The sequence below is a fragment of the Zootoca vivipara genome, chromosome 8 (genome assembly GCF_963506605.1).
Source record: "Zootoca vivipara chromosome 8, rZooViv1.1, whole genome shotgun sequence".
In the NCBI taxonomy this organism is placed as follows: domain Eukaryota; kingdom Metazoa; phylum Chordata; class Lepidosauria; order Squamata; family Lacertidae; genus Zootoca; species Zootoca vivipara.
In genome coordinates, this window is record NC_083283.1 from 74,495,636 (window position 1) to 74,509,209 (window position 13,574).

Sequence of the window (13,574 nt, forward strand, 5' to 3'; positions counted from 1 at the left end):
AAAACTTTTTTTTGAAAAAAATCCCTGACCGGCGGGTCAGAATTTCACCAAAAATCTGACGTTACCCGATTCACTCAAAAACGGTGCCAAACTGTTGCAAAGACTCCCCTGATACGTTTGGCGGTGGATACAGAAGGGTTTTTATCATAGGGAATAAAATCAGGCCTCGACAACTTAACCTGCGGAAAAAATTTTTTTTGAAAAAAAACCCTGACCGGCCTGTCAGAATTTCACCAAAAATCTGACGTTACCCTATTCACTCAAAAATGGTGCCAAACTGTTGCAAAGACTCCCCTGATACATATGACGGTGGATGCAGAAGGGTTTTTATCATTGGGAATAAAATCAGGCCTCGACAACTTAACCTGCGGAAAAACTTTTTTTTGAAAAAAATCCCTGACCGGCGGGTCAGAATTTCACCAAAATCTGACGTTACCCGATTCACTCAAAAACGGTGCCAAACTGTTGCAAAGACTCCCCTGATACGTTTGACGGTGGATACAGACGGGTTTTTATCATAGGGAATAAAATCAGGCCTCAACAACTTAACCTGCGGAAAAAATTTTTTTGAAAAAAATCCCTGACCGGCCGGGTCAGAATTTCACCAAAAATCTGACGTTACCCTATTCACTCAAAAACGGTGCCAAACTGTTGCAAAGACTCCCCTGATACGTTTGGCGGTGGATACGGAAGGGTTTTTATCATAGGGAATAAAATCAGGCCTCGACAACTTAACCTGCGGAAAAACTTTTTTTTGAAAAAAATCCCTGACCGGCCGGGTCAGAATTTCACCAAAAATCTGACGTTACCCGATTCACTCAAAAACGGTGCCAAACTGTTGCAAAGACTCCCCTGATACGTTTGGCGGTGGATACGGAAGGGTTTTTATCATAGGGAATAAAATCAGGCCTCGACAACTTAACCTGCGGAAAAAATTTTTTTTGAAAAAAAACCCTGACCGGCCTGTCAGAATTTCACCAAAAATCTGACGTTACCCTATTCACTCAAAAATGGTGCCAAACTGTTGCAAAGACTCCCCTGATACGTATGACGGTGGATACAGAAGGGTTTTTATCATTGGGAATAAAATCAGGCCTCGACAACTTAACCTGCGGAAAAACTTTTTTTTGAAAAAAATCCCTGACCGGCGGGTCAGAATTTCACCAAAATCTGACGTTACCCGATTCACTCAAAAACGGTGCCAAACTGTTGCAAAGACTCCCCTGATACGTTTGACGGTGGATACAGACGGGTTTTTATCATAGGGAATAAAATCAGGCCTCAACAACTTAACCTGCGGAAAAAAATTTTTTGAAAAAAATCCCTGACCGGCGGGTCAGAATTTCACCAAAAATCCGACGTTACCCGATTCACTCAAAAATGGTGCCAAACTGTTGCAAAGATTCCCCTGATACGTTTGGCGGTGGATACAGAAGGGTTTTTATCATAGGGAATAAAATGAGGCCTCGACAACTTAACCTGCGGAAAAAAAAATTTTTGAAAAAAAAACCTGACCGGCGGGTCAGAATTTCACCAAAAATCTGACGTTACCAGATTCACTCAAAAACGGTGCCAAACTGTTGCAAAGACTCTCCTGATACGTTTGGCGGTGGATACAGAAGGGTTTTTATCATAGGGAAGAAAATCAGGCCTTGACAAATTAACCTGCGGAAAAACTTTTTTTTGAAAAAAATCCCTGACCGGCGGGTCAGAATTTCACCAAAAATCTGACGTTACCCGATTCACTCAAAAATGGTGCCAAACTGTTGCAAAGACTCCCCTGATACGTTTGACGGTGGATACAGACGGGTTTTTATCATAGGGAATAAAATCAGGCCTCGACAACTTAACCTGCGGAAAAACTGTTTTTTGAAAAAAATCCCTCACCGGCGGGTCAGAATTTCACCAAAAATCTGACGTTACCCTATTCACTCAAAAATGGTGCCAAACTGTTGCAAAGACTCCCCTGATACGTTTGGTGGTGGATACGGAAGGGTTTTTATCATAGGGAATAAAATCAGGCCTCGACAACTTAACCTGCGGAAAAACTGTTTTTTGAAAAAAATCCCTGACCGGCGGGTCAGAATTTCACCAAAAATCTGACGTTACCCGATTCACTCAAAAACGGTGCCAAACTGTTGCAAAGACTCCCCTGATACGTTTGGCGGTGGATACGGAAGGGTTTTTATCATAGGGAATAAAATCAGGCCTCGACAACTTAACCTGCGGAAAAAACTTTTTTTTGAAAAAAAATCCCTGACCGGCGGGTCAGAATTTCACCAAAAATCTGATGTTACCCGATTCACTCAAAAACGGTGCCAATCTGTTGCAAAGACTCTCCTGATACGTTTGGCGTTGGATACAGAAGGGTTTTTATCATAGGGAAGAAAATCAGGCCTCGACAAATTAACCTGCGGAAAAACTTTTTTTTGAAAAAAATCCCTGACCGGCGGGTCAGAATTTCACCAAAAATCTGACGTTACCCGATTCACTCAAAAACGGTGCCAAACTGTTGCAAAGACTCCCCTGATACGTTTGGCGGTGGATACAGAAGGGTTTTTATCATAGGGAATAAAATCAGGCCTCGACAACTTAACCTGCGGAAAAAATTTTTTTGAAAAAAATCCCTGACCGGCCTGTCAGAATTTCACCAAAAATCTGACGTTACCCTATTCACTCAAAAATGGTGCCAAACTGTTGCAAAGACTCCCCTGATACATATGACGGTGGATGCAGAAGGGTTTTTATCATTGGGAATAAAATCAGGCCTCGACAACTTAACCTGCGGAAAAACTTTTTTTTGAAAAAAATCCCTGACCGGCGGGTCAGAATTTCACCAAAATCTGACGTTACCCGATTCACTCAAAAACGGTGCCAAACTGTTGCAAAGACTCCCCTGATACGTTTGACGGTGGATACAGACGGGTTTTTATCATAGGGAATAAAATCAGGCCTCAACAACTTAACCTGCGGAAAAAATTTTTTTGAAAAAAATCCCTGACCGGCCGGGTCAGAATTTCACCAAAAATCTGACGTTACCCTATTCACTCAAAAACGGTGCCAAACTGTTGCAAAGACTCCCCTGATACGTTTGGCGGTGGATACAGAAGGGTTTTTATCATAGGGAATAAAATCAGGCCTCGACAACTTAACCTGCGGAAAAACTTTTTTTTGAAAAAAATCCCTGACCGGCCGGGTCAGAATTTCACCAAAAATCTGACGTTACCCTATTCACTCAAAAACGGTGCCAAACTGTTGCAAAGACTCCCCTGATACGTTTGGCGGTGGATACGGAAGGGTTTTTATCATAGGGAATAAAATCAGGCCTCGACAACTTAACCTGCGGAAAAAACTTTTTTTTGAAAAAAAATCCCTGACCGGCGGGTCAGAATTTCACCAAAAATCTGATGTTACCCGATTCACTCAAAAACGGTGCCAAACTGTTGCAAAGACTCCCCTGATACGTTTGGCGGTGGATACAGGAGGGTTTTTATCATAGGGAATAAAATCAGGCCTCGACAACTTAACCTGCGGAAAAAAAATTTTTTGAAAAAAAACCCTGACCGGCCTGTCAGAATTTCACCAAAAATCTGACGTTACCCTATTCACTCAAAAATGGTGCCAAACTGTTGCAAAGACTCCCCTGATACGTATGACGGTGGATACAGAAGGGTTTTTATCATTGGGAATAAAATCAGGCCTCGACAACTTAACCTGCGGAAAAACTTTTTTTTGAAAAAAATCCCTGACCGGCGGGTCAGAATTTCACCAAAATCTGACGTTACCCGATTCACTCAAAAACGGTGCCAAACTGTTGCAAAGACTCCCCTGATACGTTTGACGGTGGATACAGACGGGTTTTTATCATAGGGAATAAAATCAGGCCTCAACAACTTAACCTGCGGAAAAATTTTTTTTGAAAAAAATCCCTGACCGGCGGGTCAGAATTTCACCAAAAATCCGACGTTACCCGATTCACTCAAAAATGGTGCCAAACTGTTGCAAAGATTCCCCTGATACGTTTGGCGGTGGATACAGAAGGGTTTTTATCATAGGGAATAAAATGAGGCCTCGACAACTTAACCTGCGGGAAAAAAAAAATTTTGAAAAAAAAACCTGACCGGCGGGTCAGAATTTCACCAAAAATCTGACGTTACCAGATTCACTCAAAAACGGTGCCAAACTGTTGCAAAGACTCTCCTGATACGTTTGGCGGTGGATACAGAAGGGTTTTTATCATAGGGAAGAAAATCAGGCCTTGACAAATTAACCTGCGGAAAAACTTTTTTTTGAAAAAAATCCCTGACCGGCGGGTCAGAATTTCACCAAAAATCTGACGTTATCCGATTCACTCAAAAATGGTGCCAAACTGTTGCAAAGACTCCCCTGATACGTTTGACGGTGGATACAGACGGGTTTTTATCATAGGGAATAAAATCAGGCCTCGACAACTTAACCTGCGGAAAAACTGTTTTTTGAAAAAAATCCCTCACCGGCGGGTCAGAATTTCACCAAAAATCTGACGTTACCCTATTCACTCAAAAATGGTGCCAAACTGTTGCAAAGACTCCCCTGATACGTTTGGTGGTGGATACGGAAGGGTTTTTATCATAGGGAATAAAATCAGGCCTCGACAACTTAACCTGCGGAAAAACTGTTTTTTGAAAAAAATCCCTGACCGGCGGGTCAGAATTTCACCAAAAATCTGACGTTACCCGATTCACTCAAAAACGGTGCCAAACTGTTGCAAAGACTCCCCTGATACGTTTGGCGGTGGATACAGAAGAGTTTTTATCATAGGGAATAGAATCAGGCCTCAACAACTTAACCTGCGGAAAAACTTTTTTTTGAAAAAAAATCCCTGACCGGTGGGTCAGAATTTCACCAAATATCTGACGTTACCTGATTTACTCAAAAATGGTGCCAAACTGTTGCAAAGCATCTCCTGATACGTTTGGCGGTGGATACAGAAGGGTTTTTATCATAGGGAATAAAATCAGGCCTCGACAACTTAACCTGCAGAAAAACTTTTTTTTGAAAAAAATCCCTGACCGGCGGGTCAGAATTTCACCAAAAATCTGACGTTCCCGATTCACTCAAAAACGGTGCCAAACTGTTGCAAAGACTCCCCTGATACGTTTGGCGGTGGATACAGAAGGGTTTTTATCATAGGGAATAAAATCAGGCCTCAACAACTTAACCCGCGGAAAAACTTTTTTTTGAAAAAAAATCCCTGACCAGCGGGTCAGAATTTCACCAAAAATCTGACGTTACCCTATTCACTCAAAAACGGTGCCAAACTGTTGCAAAGACTCCCCTGATACGTTTGGCGGTGGATACAGAAGGGTTTTTATCATAGGGAATAAAATCAGGCCTCGACAACTTAACCTGCGGAAAAACTTTTTTTTGAAAAAAATCCCTGACCGGCGGGTCAGAATTTCACCAAAAATCTGACGTTACCCGATTCACTAAAAAACGGTGCCAAACTGTTGCAAAGACTCCCCTGATACGTTTGACGGTGGATACAGACGGGTTTTTATCATAGGGAATAAAATCAGGCCTCGACAACTTAACCTGCGGAAAAACTTTTTTTTTGAAAAAAATCCCTGACCGGCGGGTCAGAATTTCACCAAAAATCCGACGTTACCCGATTCACTCAAAAATGGTGCCAAACTGTTGCAAAGACTCCCCTGATACGTTTGGCGTTGGATACAGAAGGGTTTTTATCATAGGGAATAAAATCAGGCCTCGACAACTTAACCTGCGGAAAAACCTTTTTTTGAAAAAAATCCCTGACCGGCGGGTCAGAATTTCACCAAAAATCTGACGTTACCCTATTCACTCAAAAACGGTGCCAAACTGTTGCAAAGATTCCCCTGATACGTTTGACGGTGGATACAGAAGGGTTTTTATCATAGGGAATAAAATCAGGCCTCGACAACTTAACCTGCGGAAAAACTTTTTTTTGAAAAAAATCCCTGACCGGCGGGTCAGAATTTAACCAAAAATCTGACATTACCCGATTCCCTCAAAAACGGTGCCAAACTGTTGCAAAGACTCCCCTGATACGTTTGGCGGTGGATACAGGAGGGTTTTTATCATAGGGAATAAAATCAGGCCTCGACAACTTAACCTGCGGAAAAAAATTTTTTTGAAAAGAATCCCTGACCGGCCTGTCAGAATTTCACCAAAAATCTGACGTTACCCAATTCACTCAAAAACGGTGCCAAACTGTTGCAAAGACTCCCCTGATACGTTTGATGGTGGATACGGAAGTGTTTTTATCATAGGGAATAAAATCAGGCCTCGACAACTTAACCTGCGGAGAAAACTTTTTTTTGAAAAAAATCCCTGACCAGCGGGTCAGAATTTCACCAAAAATCTGACGTTACCCGATTCACTCAAAAATGGTGCCAAACTGTTGCAAAGCCTCTCCTGATACGTTTGGCGGTGGATACAGAAGTCTTTTTATCATAGGGAATGAAATCAGGCCTCGACAACTTAACCTGCGGAAAAAAAAAATTTTTGAAAAAAAAACCTGACCGGCGGGTCAGAATTTCACCAAAAATCTGACGTTACCCGATTCACTCAAAAATGGTGCCAAACTGTTGCAAAGACTCTCCTGATACGTTTGGCGGTGGATACAGAAGGGTTTTTATCATCGGGAATAAAATCAGGCCTCGACAACTTAACCTGCAGAAAAACTTTAAAAAAAAAAAATCCCTGACCGGCGGGTCAGAATTTCACCAAAAATCTGACGTTACCCTATTCACTCAAAAACGGTGCCAAACTGTTGCAAAGACTCCCCTGATACGTTTGACGGTGGATACAGAAGGGTTTTTATCATAGGGAATAAAATCAGGCCTCGACTACTTAACCTGCGGAAAAACTTTTTTTTGAAAAAAATCCCTGACCGGCGGGTCAGAATTTCACCAAAAAATCTGACGTTACCCGATTCACTCAAAAACGGTGCCAAACTGTTGCAAAGACTCCCCTGATACGTTTGACGGTGGATACAGAAGGGTTTTTATCATTGGGAATAAAATCAGGCCTCGACAACTTAACCTGCGGAAAAACTTTTTTTTGAAAAAAATCCCTGACCGGCGGGTCAGAATTTCGCCAAAAAACTGACGTTACCCGATTCACTCAAAAATGGTGCCAAACTGTTGCAAAGACTCCCCTGATACGTTTAGCGGTGGATACAGAAGGGTTTTTATCATTGGGAATAAAATCAGGCCTCGACAACTTAACCTGCGGAAAAACTTTTTTTTGAAAAAAATCCCTGATCGGCGGGTCAGAATTTCACCAAAAATCTGACGTTACCCGATTCACTCAAAAATGGTGCCAAACTGTTGCAAAGACTCCCCTGATACGTTCGGCGGTGGATACGGAAGGGTTTTTATCATAGGGAATAAAATCAGGCCTCGACAACTTAACCTGCGGAAAAACTTTTTTTTGATAAAAAATCCCTGACCGGCGGGTCAGAATTTCACCAAAAAACTGACGTTACCCGATTCACTCAAAAATGGTGCCAAACTGTTGCAAAGACTCCCCTGATACGTTTGGCGGTGGATACAGAAAGGTTTTTATCATAGGGAATAAAATCAGGCCTCGACAACTTAACCTGCGGAAAACCTTTTTTTTGAAAAAAATCCCTGACCGGCGGGTCAGAATTTCACCAAAAATCTGACGTTACCCGATTCACTCAAAAATGGTGCCAAACTGTTGCAAAGACTCCCCTGATACGTTTGACGGTGGATACAGGAGGGTTTTTATCGTAGGGAATAAAATCAGGCCTCGACAACTTAACCTGCGGAAAAACTTTTTTTTGAAAAAAAATCCCTGACCAGCGGGTCAGAATTTCACCAAAAATCTGACGTTACCCTATTCACTCAAAAATGGTGCCAAACTGTTGCAAAGACTCCCCTGATACGTTTGACGGTGGATACAGAAGAGTTTTTATCATAGGGAATAAAATCAGGCCTCGACAACTTAACCTGCGGAAAAACTTTTTTTAAAAAAAATCCCTGACCGTCGGGTCAGAATTTCACCAAAAATCTGACGTTACCCTATTCACTCAAAAACGGTGCCAAACTGTTGCAAAGACTCCCCTGATACGTTTGACGGTGGATACAGAAGGGTTTTTATCATAGGGAATAAAATCAGGCCTCGACAACTTAACCTGCGGAAAAACTTTTTTTTGAAAAAAATCCCTGACCGGCGGGTCAGAATTTCACCAAAAATCTGACGTTACCCTATTCACTCAAAAATGGTGCCAAACTGTTGCAAGACTCCCCTGATACGTTTGGCGGTGGATACGGAAGGGTTTTTATCATAGGGAATAAAATCAGGCCTCGACAACTTAACCTGCGGAAAAACTGTTTTTTGAAAAAAATCCCTGACCGGCGGGTCAGAATTTCACCAAAAATCTGACGTTACCCGATTCACTCAAAAACGGTGCCAAACTGTTGCAAAGACTCCCCTGATACGTTTGGCAGTGGATACAGACGGGTTTTTATCATAGGGAATAAAATCAGGCCTCGACAACTTAACCTGCGGAAAAACTGTTTTTTGAAAAAAATCCCTGACCGGCGGGTCAGAATTTCACCAAAAATCTGATGTTACCCGATTCACTCAAAAATGGTGCCAAACTGTTGCAAAGACTCTCCTGATACATTTGGCGGTGGATACAGAAGGGTTTTTATCATAGGGAAGAAAATCAGGCTTTGACAAATTAACCTGCGGAAAAACTTTTTTTTGAAAAAAATCCCTGACCGGCGGGTCAGAATTTCACCAAAAATCTGACGTTACCCGATTCACTCAAAAACGGTGCCAAACTGTTGCAAAGACTCCCCTGATACGTTTGGCGGTGGATACAGGAGGGTTTTTATCATAGGGAATAAAATCAGGCCTCGACAACTTAACCTGCGGAAAAAATTTTTTTTGAAAAAAATCCCTGACCGGCCTGTCAGAATTTCACCAAAAATCTGACGTTACCCGATTCACTCAAAAATGGTGCCAAACTGTTGCAAAGACTCCCCTGATACGTTTGATGGTGGATACGGAAGTGTTTTTATCATAGGGAATAAAATCAGGCCTCGACAACTTAACCTGCGGAGAAAACTTTTTTTTGAAAAAAATCCCTGACCGGCGGGTCAGAATTTCACCAAAAATCTGACGTTACCCGATTCACTCAAAAATGGTGCCAAACTGTTGCAAAGCCTCTCCTGATACGTTTGGTGGTGGATACGGAAGGGTTTTTATCATAGGGAATGAAATCAGGCCTCGACAACTTAACCTGCGGAAAAAAAATTTTTTTGAAAAAAAAACCTGACCGGCGGGTCAGAATTTCACCCAAAATCTGACGTTACCCGATTCACTCAAAAACGGTGCCAAACTGTTGCAAAGACTCCCCTGATACGTTTGGCGGTGGATACAGACGGGTTTTTATCATAGGGAATAAAATCAGGCCTCGACAACTTAACCTGCGGAAAAAAATTTTTTTGAAAAAAATCCCTGACCGGCCTGTCAGAATTTCACCAAAAATCTGACGTTACCCAATTCACTCAAAAACGGTGCCAAACTGTTGCAAAGACTCCCCTGATACGTATGACGGTGGATACAGAAGGGTTTTTATCATTGGGAATAAAATCAGGCCTCGACAACTTAACCTGCGGAAAAACTTTTTTTTGAAAAAAATCCCTGACCGGCGGGTCAGAATTTCACCAAAAATCTGACGTTACCCGATTCACTCAAAAATGGTGCCAAACTGTTGCAAAGACTCCCCTGATACGTTTGATGGTGGATACGGAAGTGTTTTTATCATAGGGAATAAAATCAGGCCTCGACAACTTAACCTGCGGAGAAAACTTTTTTTTGAAAAAAATCCCTGACCGGCGGGTCAGAATTTCACCAAAAATCTGACGTTACCCGATTCACTCAAAAATGGTGCCAAACTGTTGCAAAGCCTCTCCTGATACGTTTGGTGGTGGATACAGAAGGGTTTTTATCATAGGGAATGAAATCAGGCCTCGACAACTTAACCTGCGGAAAAAAATTTTTTTTGAAAAAAAAAACCTGACCGGCGGGTCAGAATTTCACCAAAAATCTGACGTTACCCGATTCACTCAAAAATGGTGCCAAACTGTTGCAAAGACTCTCCTGATACGTTTGGCGGTGGATACAGAAGGGTTTTTATCATAGGGAAGAAAATCAGGTCTTGACAAATTAACCTGCGGAAAAACTTTTTTTTGAAAAAAATCCCTGACCGGCGGGTCAGAATTTCACCAAAAATCTGACGTTACCCGATTCACTCAAAAATGGTGCCAAACTGTTGCAAAGACTCCCCTGATACGTTTGACGGTGGATACAGACGGGTTTTTATCATAGGGAATAAAATCAGGCCTCGACAACTTAACCTGCGGAAAAACTTTTTTTTGAAAAAAATCCCTGACCGGCGGGTCAGAATTTCACCAAAAATCTGACGTTACCCGATTCACTCAAAAATGGTGCCAAACTGTTGCAAAGACTCTCCTGATACGTTTGGCGGTGGATACAGAAGGGTTTTTATCATAGGGAAGAAAATCAGGCCTTGACAAATTAACCTGCGGAGAAAACTTTTTTTTGAAAAAAATCCCTGACCGGCGGGTCAGAATTTCACCAAAAATCTGACGTTACCCGATTCACTCAAAAATGGTGCCAAACTGTTGCAAAGCCTCTCCTGATACGTTTGGTGGTGGATACAGAAGGGTTTTTATCATAGGGAATGAAATCAGGCCTCGACAACTTAACCTGCGGAAAAAAATTTTTTTTGAAAAAAAAACCTGACCGGCGGGTCAGAATTTCACCAAAAATCTGACGTTACCCGATTCACTCAAAAATGGTGCCAAACTGTTGCAAAGACTCTCCTGATACGTTTGGCGGTGGATACAGAAGGGTTTTTATCATAGGGAAGAAAATCAGGTCTTGACAAATTAACCTGCGGAAAAACTTTTTTTTGAAAAAAATCCCTGACCGCCGGGTCAGAATTTCACCAAAAATCTGACGTTACCCGATTCACTCAAAAATGGTGCCAAACTGTTGCAAAGACTCCCCTGATACGTTTGACGGTGGATACAGACGGGTTTTTATCATAGGGAATAAAATCAGGCCTCGACAACTTAACCTGCGGAAAAACTTTTTTTTGAAAAAAATCCCTGACCGGCGGGTCAGAATTTCACCAAAAATCTGACTTTACCCTATTCACTCAAAAATGGTGCCAAACTGTTGCAAAGACTCCCCTGATACGTTTGGCGGTGGATACGGAAGGGTTTTTATCATAGGGAATAAAATCAGGCCTCGACAACTTAACCTGCGGAAAAACTGTTTTTTGAAAAAAATCCCTGACCGGCGGGTCAGAATTTCACCAAAAATCTGACGTTACCCGATTCACTCAAAAACGGTGCCAAACAGTTGCAAAGACTCCCCTGATACGTTTGACGGTGGATACAGGCGGGTTTTTATCATAGGGAAGAAAATCAGGCCTCGACAACTTAACCTGCGGAAAAACTTTTTTTTGAAAAAAATCCCTGACCGGCCGGGTCAGAATTTCACCAAAAATCTGACGTTACCCTATTCACTCAAAAACGGTGCCAAACTGTTGCAAAGACTCCCCTGATACGTTTGACGGTGGATACGGAAGGGTTTTTATCATAGGGAATAAAATCAGGCCTCGACAACTTAACCTGCGGAGAAAACTTTTTTTTGAAAAAAATCCCTGACCAGCGGGTCAGAATTTCAGCAAAAATCTGACGTTACCCGATTCACTCAAAAATGGTGCCAAACTGTTGCAAAGCCTCTCCTGATACGTTTGGCGGTGGATACAGAAGGGTTTTTATCATAGGGAATGAAATAAGGCCTCGACAACTTAACCTGCGGAAAAAAAATTTTTTGAAAAAAAAACCTGACCGGCGGGTCAGAATTTCACCAAAAATCTGACGTTACCCGATTCACTAAAAAATGGTGCCAAACTGTTGCAAAGACTCTCCTGATACGTTTGGCGGTGGATACAGAAGGGTTTTGATCATAGGGAAGAAAATCAGGCCTTGACAAATTAACCTGCGGAAAAACTTTTTTTTGAAAAAAAATCCCTGACCGGCGGGTCAGAATTTCACCAAAAAACTGACGTTACCCGATTCACTCAAAAATGGTGCCAAACTGTTGCAAAGACTCCCCTGATACGTTTGACGGTGGATACAGACGGGTTTTTATCATAGGGAATAAAATCAGGCCTCGACAACTTAACCTGCGGAAAAACTTTTTTTTGAAAAAAATCCCTGACCGGCGGGTCAGAATTTCACCAAAAATCTGACGTTACCCTATTCACTCAAAAATGGTGCCAAACTGTTGCAAAGACTCCCCTGATACGTTTGGCGGTGGATACGGAAGGGTTTTTATCATAGGGAATAAAATCAGGCCTCGACAACTTAACCTGCGGAAAAACTGTTTTTTGAAAAAAATCCCTGACCGGCGGGTCAGAATTTCACCAAAAATCTGACGTTACCCGATTCACTCAAAAACGGTGCCAAACTGTTGCAAAGACTCCCCTGATACGTTTGGCGGTGGATACAGAAGGGTTTTTATCATAGGGAATAGAATCAGGCCTCGACAACTTAACCTGCGGAAAAACTTTTTTTTGAAAAAAATCCCTGACCGGCGGGTCAGAGTTTCACCAAATATCTGACGTTACCCGATTCACTCAAAAATGGTGCCAAACTGTTGCAAAGCATCTCCTGATACGTTTGGCGGTGGATACAGAAGGGTTTTTATCATAGGGAATAAAATCAGGCCTCAACAACTTCACCCGGGGAAAAAGTTTTTTTTGAAAAAAATCCCTGACCAGCGGGTCAGAATTTCACCAAAAATCTGACGTTACCCTATTCACTCAAAAACGGTGCCAAACTGTTGCAAAGACTCCCCTGATACGTTTGGCGGTGGATACAGAAGGGTTTTTATCATAGGGAATAAAATCAGGCCTCGACAACTTAACCTGCGGAAAAACTTTTTTTTGAAAAAAATCCCTGACCGGCGGGTCAGAATTTCACAAAAAATCTGACGTTACCCGATTCACTAAAAAACGGTGCCAAACTGTTGCAAAGACTCCCCTGATACGTTTGACGGTGGATACAGACGGGTTTTTATCATAGGGAATAAAATCAGGCCTCGACAACTTAACCTGCAGAAAAAATTTTTTTGAAAAAAATCCCTGACCGGCGGGTCAGAATTTCACCAAAAATCCGACGTTACCCGATTCACTCAAAAATGGTGCCAAACTGTTGCAAAGACTCCCCTGATACGTTTGGCGGTGGATACAGAAGGGTTTTTATCATAGGGAATAAAATGAGGCCTCGACAACTTAACCTGCGGAAAAAAAAATTTTTTGAAAAAAAAACCTGACCGGCGGGTCAGAATTTCACCAAAAATCTGACGTTACCAGATTCACTCAAAAACGGTGCCAAACTGTTGCAAAGACTCTCCTGATACGTTTGGCGGTGGATACAGAAGGGTTTTTATCATAGGGAAGAAAATCAGGCCTT